Here is a 16,307-nt window from a genome sequence, read left to right as displayed (position 1 = left end):
GGATCATCCTGCTTGGAGCCATCCCGATGGGATTTTTTCTGCATACGATCGCGATTAGTCGGTCGTGTCGGATTGATAGAAGAGGAAAGGAGAGAAAGAAAAAAAAAGTATATTTTTTTTCTTTATTTGTAAGATGGAGTTTTGGGCGGGCTTTCCCAGTGGGAAAGTCGAATAAATATGTAGAATTTAATTCTGTTCGTTGTTGTTTTATTATCGTTATTTCCTGCGTGCGAGCGTCCCTTTTATTTGTTCAATGTGTTCTTTCGGTTGTTTCTACGTGGGTGTCTCGCTTTCGTTTTCAACGTTGGTTTTCGGTTTGTTAGTTATATCTTCTTATCATTATTACTTTATCCTTAGTTATATTGTTATTTTATTATTATTACGTTATTTTTTGTTTCATATATATATATATATTTTTTTTTATTTTTTTTTTATTTTTTTTTTTTTTTTAGATTACCCTATTTCCTTGTTTTAGTTGTTTGTTCTGGTACATTATGAATTTATCATTGAAATTTACGGTTGGATCAAAGGGGTTATTTTGTTTCCGTCTTAGCGCAGGGAAGTATCACTGTCTCCCTCTCTTGTGTTGAATGGTTTGAGTTTGTCTACGTGTTTCAAAAGTCTTTTACCCTCTGATGTCTCCAATATGACGTTGTGGCGGTCTAGTAGCTCGGAAATTTGGTAAGGGCCGACGTAACAACTGTCGAATTTCCCTTTCTTAGGTTCTTTTATTGCATACACTATATCGCCCGGTTTAAGGTTGGCGGGGTGTATTTTTCTGTCATAATATCGTTTTGAGCGGTGTTTCGATCTGATTAGAGATTTCGAAGCTAATTGTCTCATGTCCTCAAGTCGGCTAGTGAGCTCGCATAAATAGTCGCCGTAAGTTTCTGTTTTCTCTGGTGGAGGGTAGGAGCTTGGAATTCGCGCTGCCTTTCCATATACTAATTCGAACGGCGTAAATTTGGTTGATTCGTGGACGGATGTATTGTATGAGAACATAGCGAATGGAACTAATTTATCCCAATCCTCAAATTTATTTATGTAATGTTTAATGAATTCGGCCAGAACTATGTGGCTTCGTTCTAAAGAACCATTCGTTTGAGGATGATAAGCGGAAGTGGTCAAATGTTTTATTTTGAATATTTTTGCGAGGTAATGAAATATTTTTCCAACAAATGATCTACCTTGATCACTCAGGATTATTCTTGGAGTTCCGAACTGAACGATTAGATTTCGCGCGAGGGCGTCGGCTATTGTTTCAGCTTTTATATCAGGTATCGGGACCGCTATACAGTATTTTGTCAGATTGTCCTGAATGGTTAGAATGTGACGGTTTCCGTTGGGAGTTTGTGGTAATGGTCCTACTGTATCAATAGAAATTTTGTCAAAGGATTCGGAAGGTGTGTCAGTAATAATCATTGGTTCACGGGTTTTTATTCGAGTTAATTTCTGTTGCTGGCATTCCGGGCATGTTCTTACGTATTCTGTGACGTCTTCTTTCAAGCTTGGCCAGTAAAATCGTTCGCGTATACGTTTGTATGTCTTTGTAATACCCTTGTGTCCCCCAATTAAACTTTCATGGTATTCTGAAATTATATCCTTACGTATAGCTTCATCAGGTATTGTTACGTTTCCGCGGCAAATAGTTATTGTGCAGTCGCATTCGTTTAAACATTCTTCTAGTAAATCAGCGATAAAGGATTGGCTGAAATTTTCTAGCATATCTCCGGGTTTCGACATTCGTAAAGTTTTAATTTCGTATTTATTTATTGTGTCCTTTACTGTGGCCAATATTTCTTTGAGTTCCTGAACGGAAAACGTTTCAAAATGTTTATTTGTGAGTACCGCGCTCAGTATTTTATGGTTTCCCTTATTCGTGACTAAAACTTGTTTACGTTTCGGTTTCTTAAATTTTATATCTTGCGCGTCGATTTTGTCGGTTTCAATGAGTAGTCGCGAAACAATTGTCGTAAATTCGCAATCGGCTGAAATGAAGTGTAGGTAATTGCCCTTGTGGTAAGTTAAATTTTCGTTAGTCGTTGTTATTTGCAAGAGTTGATCGTCATTTTTCATGTTTGGATAAAATAGTTCTGGAGGTATTGTTCGAGAAGCGATCTTTTCAGGGTCTCTAGCGGGTATTTCTTCTATTATCTCGGTATGGCTTCCTTCGGATTCGCTTTCTGAATTACCAAATTCTAATGGCGGGCATGCTATAGGCTGTCGGGGTTCTTCTTCGCTACTTATTATTTCGTCGCTGCGTATAACGGCCGGTGTTGATCTACTTACAGGATGTCTGAAAGTTATCAACGAGTCTCGCGTGTTCCCGATTTCATTATTTCCATTTTCGGATTCGGTAACTTCATCAGTCTGTGTGCCACAATTAATGTTAGCTTCATTGCTTCCTCGGGTCGAGTCCCACCAGTATTCGTCCGGTCTGACTCCGTCGTTTATTTCTACGATAGCTTCCTTTGACGCTGGTGCCGATGCTCTTTCAGTTTCAGTATCCGGTGTTTCTAATGATTGGTCTATATCGAATGCAAATTTTAAAGCGTCGGTGAATCGTTTCAAAGGTGGAGCGCTTACAGATTTCTTTGTTGTCGTAGGAACGGTTCTCTTCTCGGCGAGGCTCGGGAAAGCGCTTTTTCGAGCCCGCGCGGTCGGGGGTCTTTGTTCGGCGCTTGGAGCGGGAGCAGTTTTCATTGCGGCGGACCTCGTCCGTGCCGGTGGTACTCTTACTGGGACTACCGGTGGTGCTTTACTAATGATTTTACGATTCCTAACTCGTTCAGCAATTGTACTACCGGGTACGTTTGATTCTTCTAGCACTGTTGGCAAGGGTTTTCCTCGTCGTTCGGGCAATCGATCTATTTTTATAGATGGTTTAGAAGCGGCAGCTTTGCGAGGGGCTACAGTTGTAGTTGGTTTTCTCGCCGCTGATGAGATAGGCAACACGGTAGCGTCTGGGACGACGGGGTTTCGAGAGAGTGCATCTGCATTTGAATTAAGTCGTCCGGGTTTGTATAGGAAAGTATATTCGTATTCTCGTAGTCGTATTCTCCATCGAATCAATCTTTGGACGGGTAATTTTACTGAATCGATCCATTTTAAAGGTTCATGATCACTAACGAGAGTGAAGGGTCGGCCGTATAAATATGGCCTAAAATATAATATCGCGTACACAACGGCAAGACATTCCTTTTCGGTCGTGCTATAATTTCTTTCTGCTGAATTGAGTAATCTTGACATGTAAGCTACCGGTTTATCTTCTCCAACCTTTCCTTGACTCAATACTGCGCCTATCGCGTAATTCGAAGCGTCGGTAGTTAAAATAAACGGTTCTTCAAAGTTTGGATATTGTAGTATTGGAGATGAGCACAAGGCGTTTTTCAGGTATTCGAATCCCTCTTGTTGTTCGGGTCCCCATTTAAATTCACTGCTTTTCTTTAGTAGGTCACTCAAAGGTTTGGCTCGTTCAGAAAAATTTTCTATGAATCTTCTGTAATATCCAGCTAGACCGAGGAATTGTCGGACGTTTGTTACGGTTTTAGGAACAGGAAATTTTTCAACAGCTTCCGTTTTCTTAGGATCGGGGCGTACGCCTCCGTCGCTAATTATGTGACCGAGATATATCACTTCGGTATTTAAAAATTCGCATTTATCCGGTTGTAATGATAATTTCGCGTTGCTGAGTTTATTAAAAAGTCTCCTAACCTTTACTCCATGTTCTTCTAAAGACGAGGCAAAAACTACAATGTCATCTAGATATACGAATAATTCGCTGTCTTGCAAACCGAGAAGGACTCTATCCATTAAGCGTTGAAACGTAGCAGGGGCATTTTTAAGTCCGAATGGCATTCTAGCGTATTCATAGTGTCCGTTAGGGGTGCTGAAGGCAGTCTTTTGTCTGTCTTTAGGATCCATCTCAATTTGATGAAAGCCGCTAGCTAAATCGAAGGTTGAAAAATATTTGGCTCCTCCGAGTCTATCGAGAATTTCGGTGATGTTTGGCAACGGATACGCGTCGCTTATAGTTTTCGAGTTTAGTTCACGGAAATCAATTACCATTCTCCACCGTTTATTTCCCTTTGAATCGGGTTTCTTGGGCACGATCCATAGCGGAGAGTTGTAGGGGGAAGTTGAGTTTACGATAACTTCGTTTTCGAGTAACTTATTGATTTGCTTATTGATTTCTTCTTTGTGAGCCGGGGGAAATCTATATTGACGTATGGTCACGGGTAATTCGTCTGTGGTGGGAATACTGTGTTTAATTTCTGTGGTGGCAGGTAGTCTGTCGCCAGGTAGATGGAACAGGTGTGGGTATTCTTTTATTAAGTCGAGTACATGCTGTCTCTCTTCGGAGTTCAGGTGGTCTAGTCTGAGGCTCTCGCGTATTCTTTGATCTCTATTTATGGGGTTTTCGTCTGCGCTTCCATCACTCGCGGGTTCGAAAAAATCCTCGGAATCGTAGTATTCAAATGGGATTAATTCCTGAGGGGGCACGTCTACTTGGGCATCTTCCTCATAAGAATTGATGGCATAAATATAACACGTCCCGTTATCATTCGTGACGACTGCGTTTCCCATAAAAATATTTTCAGGAGTCTGGATTCTAGGGAGGAATCCCGTTTTTAAATCTGGATTTAGTACCTTGATGGGGACTTTCATGCGTGTTCTGGCTCTGAGGATAAAGGTTGATCCTTCGTTATTTTGTTTTATGTTAAATGTTGTGTTTGGAGCTTGTATCAAGAGACTCGGTAGAGTCTCGGGACAAGTACATTGACAGCCCTGTCGTCTGCTGGCCCGAGGCTCTTGCCGAGTATACTTTCTCTGAATAAAACGATTCGCCGTGGTGGGGGTAAAATTGGCAAGTGATTTTTTTGAATTACCGAAGTTATGAGTCATCTGAGGCTTTGAAAATTGAACTTTCAGCTAATTAAGAAATTCTCTTTCGATTGCGCCCAAAATCAACACGATCGGTGGCGTAATTGCTGAGAAAAAACTTTGCACGGGCTCAAGATTATGCAAAAGTTACTGACACATCACGAGTTCGACGTATACGTATACGCGTTTTGACGTAGTTAGTGGTAGTAGAGTTGTTGCCTCTACGCATTCTGATTGGCTCAACGATGTCGGCTCCTCCAGCTGCTAGGCCGACCGCGGGTGAGGCTCAAGTGTTAGAAGGCCTAAAATAGCGAACAGGCATTCTGTATATCTATATATGCGTTATACAGAATGCCTGTTCGCCATTTTAGGCCTTCTAACTTTTGAGTCTTACCCCGACCGCGCTCAGACTCCGTAAATATTATATATATATATAAACCATGTGTCAGTTTTCGATCATCGTATAAACAAACGGAGTTTTGTCATTATGGAATGCGTGTGGAATATATAAAAAAAACTTTCGTCATCTAACCAAGTGCATAGTACTAAAACCTGTGGAATGCTAAACTAAACCGGTATAAAAGCAGTCGCGTAAATGTAGTCTGGTGTGTGAAAAAGAATAAAATAAAAAAATACGCGGTGCATGTCGACGAAACTTTTTAAGATTTCATTAATTCGTTTGACTGAAAATAAGTTTATCATTTATATCATTTGTGAATATAGGTTATAAGATATCAATACATCGATACGCACATCCGAAACCACCCGAGACTTGTTTTCATACTGAACGTCATTTTGACAGGTGAGGTTATGATCCCCAATGTGCTGTTGTGTGCGGACTCTAATTAATAAATGAAAATGGTTAGTGAAAATTGGTTAATGTATATTTTGTTAAAACTTGTGGTATACTAAACCGGTATAAAAGCGGCCGCGTAAATGTAGACTGTGATCTGTGTGTGCAAATAAAACATATAAAAAAATGCGCGATTCATATATATGTCAACGAAACTTTTCAAGATTTCATTATTTCGTTCGATTGGAAATAAGTGTCAACTGAGATAATCTTTCAATTAAACCAGAGTTCGCGGAATATTGTCCAGTGTAAATATATCATCAGTTGCGTGATTACATATCATGTGTAATAATGTAGGTCATATATACGAGTTCCCTTTGATAGCTGTGTGGTAACGAACCGGCCGGGGTTTGACGTTACGAAGTGTGGGACAAATGTAGCAAACGTTCGCATAGTTAGTGAATAATATAAATAAGGCAAATCAGTTTATCAAAATAGGTCTGGAAGTTGTAAGAAAAAATGTTCGTCAACCTATAACGTCAAATTTTCTTTTTGCGATCTGAAATATTATGGTTGATAATTAATAAAACAAGAACACACAGAACTGTTAGTATATATATAATGTAAGAAACTCCAATCGAATAAATGTTTTCTAATTTATTTCTTGTGTCATCGGTATTTTTGAATATTCCCACATTTTGCTTCCTATTGAGTTTGGCTCTGCTCTTTCCGATCCTTGTTTTGACTCCATCGGTTTGCAGCGGATCGATACATAGTATTAAATGGTTGCCTAATATGTGTCCTATACTTTTCTACTATTTCTTCATGCTGATTGTGGTAACATGATTCAAGTGGTTTCCGACTATGATCATCAATCGCACATTTTATATATCAGATTCTTAAAACAGTTTCTGGTGTTGATATAAGTGTTGTTATACTTTTTCCACCTGGTCTGTCGAGTAATAAATTTTGAAACTTCTTCCAAAAAGTCTTTGGATGCTTATTTTGCTGATGATATGAAAAGTCGTATCTTGGGAATGCTGTATGCAAACACAAATTTTGATAACAAAACTTATGGAATGACATGTATGTTGAGTATTTCCACTTTGCAAACTACAAATATGGAATTATTATAAAAAAAATTCATTCGAATAAGTCTACTGTTGCTCAGTTTTGGATGCGATCAAATATAATGCCAACCAACATCCCCAGAAACTTACAGAATTGCTGAATGCAATGTGCGCTATGTCATTTTAATGTAACATCATGACTTTTGACAACTTTTCATTATAATGCTGTAAATTCGGATCATTGACATACTGCAAAAATCTGCAAACTATACAATTTAAATACTGTGCCATTCATTTTACATTTTGACTCTAACTGTAACATATATATGAAGTAAAAAATTGATTATAAAAGTCTTCAGTTGCTCATTTATGGATAGATTTGAAATTGCTGTCTTCGAAGCTCATCGCGCAGATACATTGACTCTGAAATTTCTGTGGATAAATATATATGCGACGGATCACCCCTTATCTTTGATTATGGTAATATGTAATGGAACTTGGTTCGGCAAGGTTTTAAGTGTTCCTTTTCAAATAGTATTGAAGTTTGTATGACTGATACACAGCGAATACTTCCAAACTTTGATATTTCTGTGTTGCAGCATGTGTGCCAATCATTCAAATCATTTACTCCAACCGTATCATGTAATCTAGAAAATTTATCACAAAAGTCTTCCGCTTTTCTAAATACTTCAATTTTCCTTTTTCTACTCCATTGTGAGTTTTCGAATTTCTAAATTCATTTCTGAATTGTCCTGAAATGGTTTTCCTCCAAAACCAATGCAGGTACCTTAAACGTCTTTGAATTCTGTTGCTCTGTTGAATTAAGTTCGCTTAGTTTTTTTTGCTGCTTTGAGTTCTGGCATAATAAATGTTAGAAGTTTTCAGGTACTTTTTTTCAGCAACTATCAAACTGTGGATAATTGGATCTCAGCGGCCACTTGCAAACTTTGGAAATATATTTCATTGGGGGCACGTTTTGGATGAAATGAAATCTCTAGATTCAGAATGCAAAAGCGACATTCAAAGTGGGCAAATCTGTTGGATTTTTCGTGTCTTGAATTTGATCTATCTTTCATTTGAATTTTGAAGAAAAGGGATAAATGAAATCTGTTCTATTAAGGAAATCTTTACGTCAGTTGTTTCTTGGTATGAAGACTTGGAAAAAATCGGCAAAGGCCAAGGACAGACCGGTGACGAAATATTTCCAGTACAATTTTGACGAAAAATAGATCTTATTTCGTGGAAACCAACGTTATAAGCCGAAAATCATATTACGGCCCACAACACGCATTTCTTCATGCTCTTGGGTTCCCAATAGACAAAACATATTAGAAGACAAGGAGAAAAATCACCAAAGTCCAAGACCAAACCAGTGCCGAAATATTTTCAGTACAATTTTGAAGAAAAATTGGTCTTTTACGTGGAAACCAACATTATAAACCGAAATTCATTTCTCGGGCCTATCATCCCGGATTCCTCTATGCTGTTGAGTTCCTAATAGGCATAACATATTAGAGTATAAGGAAAAAAATCGCCAAACTTCAAGGGCAGTCTTGTGACGAAATATCTTCACTACAATTTTTACGAAAAATTGGTCTTTTATGGTGGAAACCAACTTTATAAGCCAAACATCATACCGAGGGAAAATAAGATTGGGAAAAGTACATTTATGGTCCCTTATTTGCTGATAATTTCATGAAAAAGATTATCCCATAAAAATTGTTCGTATGAGAATGGAATCTACAGGGTGTCCCATTTTAATCTTACACCTGACTTTTTTCGGAAAATATTGCTCGGATCAAATATTGTGTGGAACAAAACTTTTAGGGGTTGAAGGGGGACGTTTGATAAAAATTGGTTTGTGGATCCAAAATTCAAAATGGCAGCGTTAGAATGGCCGACATGTTTTTTTCGAATGGAAACATAACTTTTTTTCATCACCGAAAAATTTTTCAGCACAAAACCAACAACTTTTGTTGGAAAAATTTTTTGATTAAGTTCATATTTTTTAAGTGAGAACATCATTTTCAACTATTTTAGAGGTATCCAGGATGTACCGCGAAGAGACCTTTAACGTACCAAGTGCAAGTGCGTTTGCGTGTAAGGAGCATATCAACGATTTCGTCGGGACTGAAATCAGCCATTGTTGCTAATTTTCAGAATTTTCCTCTAATAGAAGAACTTTTAAACATTTCGAGAATCAAGAATTTTTCTCTGATTTCAGAACCTTTACAAATTTTCGATTTCGTCTCTTTGCTAATGGCTGCGGAGTCAGAAGATAAACGTTTCAATCAATTTTTCATCCGTGGGCGATCACAATGACTTCTAAAATGAAAAATTCTTCTTATTGACACTAAAAAATTCAAATTGTTGACGTTTCCCAAACGTCAATAATTTTGGTGGATTGCATGAAGCCCGAAACATGGCTATTTTAGCCATGATAGCAATTGATGCTCATTTGAGTGCCAAAGTGATCTCAGAACGACTGGGGTTTCCCAAATCGACAGTGCACCGTATATTGAGAGGTGCGAAACTTCACCCGCACCGACTACAATTCCACCAAGACACCCCTAATCCAAATCCGTTGCGAAGGGTGGCGTTTTGTCGGTGGGCGTTGAGACAAATCGAGCGATCCAGGGACTTTTTTCGATACGTTATGTTCAGTGATGAATCCACTTTCAACAACCGTGGTCAAGTGAACCGATGGAACTTTCGGTATTGGTCTGATCAGAATCCACATTGGTTGAGACAGATCGATCACCAGCATCGATGGAGTTTGAACGTATGGTATGGTATTGTGAACGGGCAATTACCAGGTCCCCATTTTTTCGAGGGAAATGTGAACTCTGTCCGTTACCTTGATTTTCTACAAAATGAACTGCCTCTTTTGCTAGAAGATCTGGATTTGGAAACACGTCAACAGATGTGGTTTCAGCAAGACGGTGCACCCGCTCACTGGGCTCATGTTGTTCGAAATCATCTGGATACAACATTTGGTCAACGGTGGATTGGTCGAGACGGTCCTGTAAATTGGCCTCCAAGGTCACCAGATCTTACGTCTCCTCATTTCTTTTTGTGGGGGTACTTAAAAGACGTTGTCTACCGTCAAGCTCCAACAACACGAGAGAACATGAAGGAGCGGATAAGAGCTGCCTGCCGTGCGATCCCGAGAGATGTTCTCCTACGCACAGTTGATGGTTTTGAGAGAAGAGTTCAGGCATGTTTAAACATGAATGGAGGGATCTTTGAAGATCTCTAGGGAGGGATCAGAGTACACTCACAAGGAGGGTTTGGAGTCCGAAAATACTGCGGTAGTGACGAACCGCAGAGACCTAATCCTTGTGAGCTCGTACCTATGGGCATAAAGGCATTGCATGCCCCTCTTTTTAAAAAAGTTGAAAAATAAAATGAAAATAAAAAACACACACACATGCACCTCCACGTACGCACGCATATGCAGACGAACACGCAAACGGACTTGCACTTGGTACGTTAAAGATCTCCTCGCGGTGCATCCTGGATACCTCTAAAATAGTTGAAAAAATGATGTTCTCACTTAAAAAATATGAACTTAATCAAAAAATTTTTCCAAGAAAAGTTGTTGGTTTTGCGCTGAAAAATTTTTTGGTGATGAAGAAAAGTTATGTTTCCATTCGAAAAAAACATGTCGGCCATTCTAACGCCGCCATTTTGAATTTTGGATCCATAAACCAATTTTTATCAAACGTCCCCCTTCAATCCCGAAAAGTTTTGTTGCACACAATATTTGATCCGAGCAATATTTTCCGAGAAAAGTCAGGTGTAAGATTAAAATGGGACACCCTGTATAAAAATATACTAAGCAAATAATTCATAGAAATTTATACTAAAATCCTATAACCGTCATAACATAAATGAGGAACTTTTGAGAAAAAAGGCGTGATATCAAACCGTAAACTTCCCCTAGGGAAAAAAAGGTTGGGACAAGTACATTGATGGTCTCTTGTTTCTGGATGACATAGAAAAAAGACTCAGAACCAGGAAAAAAATTCTATAGAAATAATAAACGAAAAATTGAAAAGTTCAAAAAAATTCAACAAAAATAAAAAATAATCGAAAAAAATTCTGTAAAGAAAAATAAAAAATTTTCAAAAAATTCATAAATATTGGACAAATGGAAAAATGTACTATCCAAGTTACATGCAGTATAAAAATGTATGATATCAATTGGAGGCCAAGTTTTTATTGATAATTTGGAATATTTATCCAACAAATCGGAAACTTTAATTGAAATTTATGATAATTATTTTCAAGAAAAAAGTTAATGAAAAAAAGTCATAACGGAAGTTACGTGCAGTACTAAAATGTATTATATCAATTCGAGGTCAAGTATTTATCAGTTATTCGAAATATAATCTCCGGCAACAAATGAGCGTTGAGAATCCTTGTCGGGCTCACAACGTTTTATCAAAATTACTAAAAAATGAATGAAAATAAAATCATTAAAAATTCACATGAAAATCATTCGTTACTTCAATAAGGTACACACTTTAAAGAATCGATTCCCCTCCGACTTTCAGGATCTCCTGGTATTATTCACAACATTCAACTTCGATTGGATCGGTACAAATTATGTTCAAATACGTCTTAAACGTACTTGTCCGGCCCATCACTTTTTATTCAAATTGCTCATTCGAAAACAAATCAAAAACGAAGTTAATGCATGTGTTAATATTAAGGAACAGTAATTCCCGAGAAAATAATTTTCCTTCGAATCACTCTTGTCAAAATGAAACGAAAATGAAAGATGAAGTTGATTAATCTATTTATATTGTATGGAGTCATAATTCACAACAAAATCATTTTTCTCCAAATTCCAGGAATCCACGTGTCGTACTCGACTAGTGATATTTATCAAAATGTGTACGTGACTATAGAAAAAAAAAACATTTCATGGCTGAGTAGGTTCGAAAATTTCTAGTAATGTGCCTGATTATTTCTCATTTTCATTGGTTCTTACCGAATGGTATGTGTTCACTGAAGAAAATGAGAAGTGGATATTGCTATACGAACTTGCGAACAATCAAGTTCAAATTACTTGGAGATATTATTTTTATTTCTATCGATTTTATTATATTTGTCATTATAGAACAGTCCTGATTTGTTTTCGAATGAGCAATTTGAATAAAAAGTGATGGGCCGGACAAGTACGTTTAAGACGTATTTGAACATAATTTGTACCGATCCAATCGAAGTTGAATGTTGTGAATAATACCAGGAGATCCTGAAAGTCGGAGGGGAATCGATTCTTTAAAGTGTGTACCTTATTGAAGTAACGAATGATTTTCATGTGAATTTTTAATGATTTTATTTTCATTCATTTTTTAGTAATTTTGATAAAACGTTGTGAGCCCGACAAGGATTCTCAACGCTCATTTGTTGCCGGAGATTATATTTCGAATAACTGATAAATACTTGACCTCGAATTGATATAATACATTTTAGTACTGCACGTAACTTCCGTTATGACTTTTTTTCATTAACTTTTTTCTTGAAAATAATTATCATAAATTTCAATTAAAGTTTCCGATTTGTTGGATAAATATTCCAAATTATCAATAAAAACTTGGCCTCCAATTGATATCATACATTTTTATACTGCATGTAACTTGGATAGTACATTTTTCCATTTGTCCAATATTTATGAATTTTTTGAAAATTTTTTATTTTTCTTTACAGAATTTTTTTCGATTATTTTTTATTTTTGTTGAATTTTTTTGAACTTTTACATTTTCGGGAAAATTTTCAAATGGGATAGGCGTTATAGGTTTTGACGTAGTGACTAATGTATTATGGTGAAAGGATAGTTCTGCTTTTTCATTTTGAAGAAACTCAATGCCTATTATTCCATCTGCAGGGATTGCAGCATTTTCGTTGAGGACTTGGAATTTAACGGGTTTGTCGAAAAGTGTTAACTCCGTAGAGCCAAGAGTTTGAATTTTGTCGGGCGTTATGCCTGATAGTGTTAGAAAATCGTGTCCCGCGATTATACACCTTCGCTTTAATGTAGGTAGTTTAATTATGTTTATATCGGCTCCCGTGTCTATAAGAAAACGTCCGAAGCCGTTCTCGAGTTCCGGGGCTCGGAGGGTAATTATTGGGGACCGTCCTTGTCCACAGGTCCATCTAACAAATCTCCTGCTGTGAGAAATTTCACGGCAGTGGGACGCTGGTTCTGGCGATCGCTCGTCGATGCGTCCGCTCGACGGGCGTCGTGAGAGTTTAAATTATCCGATGTGTTGCTTGGTCGGGGAGACGTTGGTCTCATCTCTTGGAATGAATTTTCGCGTTTGAATAAGGAGTTTTGATACATCCCGTGTGGAGTTTGATAGTTTGGGGGGTATCCGTTGTACGGTGGGTACATCGGGGGTCCGTAGGGGACCGGCGGATAGTATTGGGGTCCATAAAAACCGTTTGGTGGGTAACTGTAAAAATTCCTTGGAGGTTGATTTCTGATTGGAGGTCTTCGCGCCGGGAAATTTTCGCGCATTGGTCTCGGTTCGCGAGGCGGAGGTGCGTCGCGACGGAAAATTCTACTGAAGTTTGAATTTCTGTTATCGAAGTTATCTTTGTTTTGGAAAGAAACTCTGCGGTACCCATTGTTACCGTTATTATATTGGGGCGCACGATCTTGATCAATTTGAGTGTACCTTAGTGAATTCGAGTTTCGAGCATTTGCTCCTTCCATGTCTCTTTCTATGCGTTGTACTACTTTGAATGCGTCTTCTAGTGTTTGGGGATCTTGTACGCTGATGGCGTATAATAGATCGTCTGAAAGGCCTCTTTTAAATGACTCTAATGCTACTCCGTCGAGCATGGGTAGCATTCGGTTTGCTTCAGCTTCTGTGAATTTATCTTTTAAAGCGGCGATAGCACTTGTTCGTAATCTTTTTATTCGGGTATAATAATCGAGAACTGTTTCGTCTCTTCTTAGTCTGACAGACTGAATTTCAGCACAATAATATGGGTATGATTTCTTAGGTGCAAAATATTCTTTCAAAGCTGTAGACAATTCTTCTACGGATTCTATTCTTTTATCGGCTACTGCGTCGCGAGCAGTTTCTTTAAGTTTGGAACAAACGCCTTTAAAAAATGACGTTTTTAAGCCTTCTGGCACAAATGTGAAACCATTCTCTACGTCTTCTATAAATGATTTGAGGGGCATATTTTTGCCGTTAAAACTTGGCACATGCATGAGTGCTTGTTGTAAGGCCATACACTCGCCCATACTCGTGAGCATGGCGTCGGTGATGGCTTGATGATGAGTAATGTTTGCAAGTTCTGCCATTTTTATTTATTTGAAGAATTTTCTTTTAATTTCCCTTTTATTTGTTAATACTTCGTTTTCAATTTTAATTATTTAATTCCTGGTGCAATTCGATATATGTATTTTTCCTTTTTGATTTTCGTTATTTGAAAAGTGTGTAATTGTTAGTTTTTCGTTTCATCAGTAGCAACTAGAATTAAGCGTTCAGCGCACTAGTAATCCCACCGCTGTCACCAAATTTTTATCTGTCACGTCCGGAGGGGCGTGAAGGAAAGGTTCGGGTGTTTGAGCGTCGAGCGGCAAACGCTATGTCCCATAGACTTTTCCATTCAGCATGTATACGCAGAGCGTTATTATATAGATATACTCGTTCGAGTATCGTGGGCGCACGCTGAGAGACCTCGAGAAGTCTTGCTTTTGTCTAGTTGCGATTGAGGAAAGGTATTAAAAGTCGTGGACAAAGAGATCTAGGATTCCTTATACACTCTTTAATGAAAATAGATTTTTAGTAAAATACAGTAGTAGAACATAATAGAGAGATCTAGGATTCTCTATATGTTCGTGATACAACGTAAGGTGTTAGTAAAGTACAATCGTAGAATATGATAGAGGGATCTAGGATTCTCTATGTATTCTGGATATTGCGTAAGTTACAATAAGTGATACGATTCGGTATGATACGTGGTACGTTACCGGAGAGGTGTCTTCAACTCGTCGATGCGCGGTCGTTATTAGATTTCGCGATCGGTCGTAAATATTTGAAGTCACTAGTCGAGGCGATTGGAGGAATGTTTAAAGTCTCGAATCGGAGCAAAAATACCTTAACACCTTCGTTGCTGGAGTCGACTCGCTCTCTTCTACGGAAGACCTGGAGTTCGTCCAGAGGTTAAGTATAAGACGGCTTAACCGAATGACAACCGAACTACTGCGAACAGTATAAACGCGACTCTAGGTACGGAACGGAATGCAATTTGTACCGCAAATCTTGGCCTTTTTATAGGGCTAGATTTGGGTCAAATAGGTGGGGTTTGTTATCGTTACCTTGGGCACAAGTGTTCAGAGTTCTATTTTTCGGTCCTTATAAGGAAAAAACATCTGTGTAATCAATCGATGAATCCCCGAAATTTAGGGCAGTAGTGCTCGGATGGGAGTTTCGTAAAACCCAGAACACTTGCGTCAGGCACGTGTCTTTGGTAATGATATGTTTATGCGTTATATTCGGTGTTTTGATTAGGTGATATGCGCACTTAGTTCGAGTTTGTTTTAGTTAAGTTGCAAAAGAAAAATAAAATAATGAAAATTTAACGTCGGTTGTGACAATGAAAACAAGTCTCGGGTGGTTTCAGATGTGCGTATCGACGTATTGATATCATATAACCTATTTACAAATGATATAAATGATAAACTTATTTTCAGTCAAACGAATTAATGAAATCTTAAAAAGTTTCGTCGACATGCATTTCATTTGTATTTTATTCTTTTTCACACACAGATCACAGACTACATTTACGCGACTGCTTTTATACCGGTTTAGTTTAGCATTCCACAGGTTTTAATACTATGCATTTCGTTAGATGATGAAAGTTTTTTTTATTTATTCCACACGCATTCCATAATGTCAAAACTCTATTTGTTTATACGATGATCGAAAACTGACACATGGTTTATATATATATTTATAATATAATATTCACGGAGTCTGAGCGCGGTCGGGGTAAGACTCAATAGTTAGAAGGCCTAAAATGGCGAACAGGCATTCTGTATAACGCATATATAGATATACAGAATGCCTGTTCGCTATTTTAGGCCTTCTAACACTTGAGCCTCACCCGCAGTCGGCCTAGCAGCTGGAGGAGCCGACATCGTTGAGCCAATCAGAATGCGTAGAGGCAACAACTCTACTACTACTAACTACGTCAAAACGCGTATACGTATATGTCGAACTCGTGATGTGTCAGTACCTTTTGCATAATCTTGAGCCCGTGCAAAGTTTTTTCTCAGCAATTACGCCACCGATCGTGTTGATTTTGGGCGCAATCTAAAGAGAATTTCTTAATTAGCTGAAAGTTCAATTTTCAAAGCCTCATAACTTCGGTAATTCAAAAAAATCACTTGCCAATTTTACCCCCACCACGGCGAATCGTTTTATTCAGAGAAAGTATACTCGGCGAGAGCCTCGGGCCAGCAGACGACAGGGCTGTCAATGTACTTGTCCCGAGACTCTACCGAGTCTCTTGATATCCAAATTTCGAAG

This window comes from Venturia canescens, chromosome 10, assembly GCF_019457755.1.
Source record: "Venturia canescens isolate UGA chromosome 10, ASM1945775v1, whole genome shotgun sequence".
Taxonomy (NCBI): Eukaryota; Metazoa; Arthropoda; class Insecta; order Hymenoptera; family Ichneumonidae; genus Venturia; species Venturia canescens.
Note: the sequence above shows the minus strand (reverse complement) of the source record.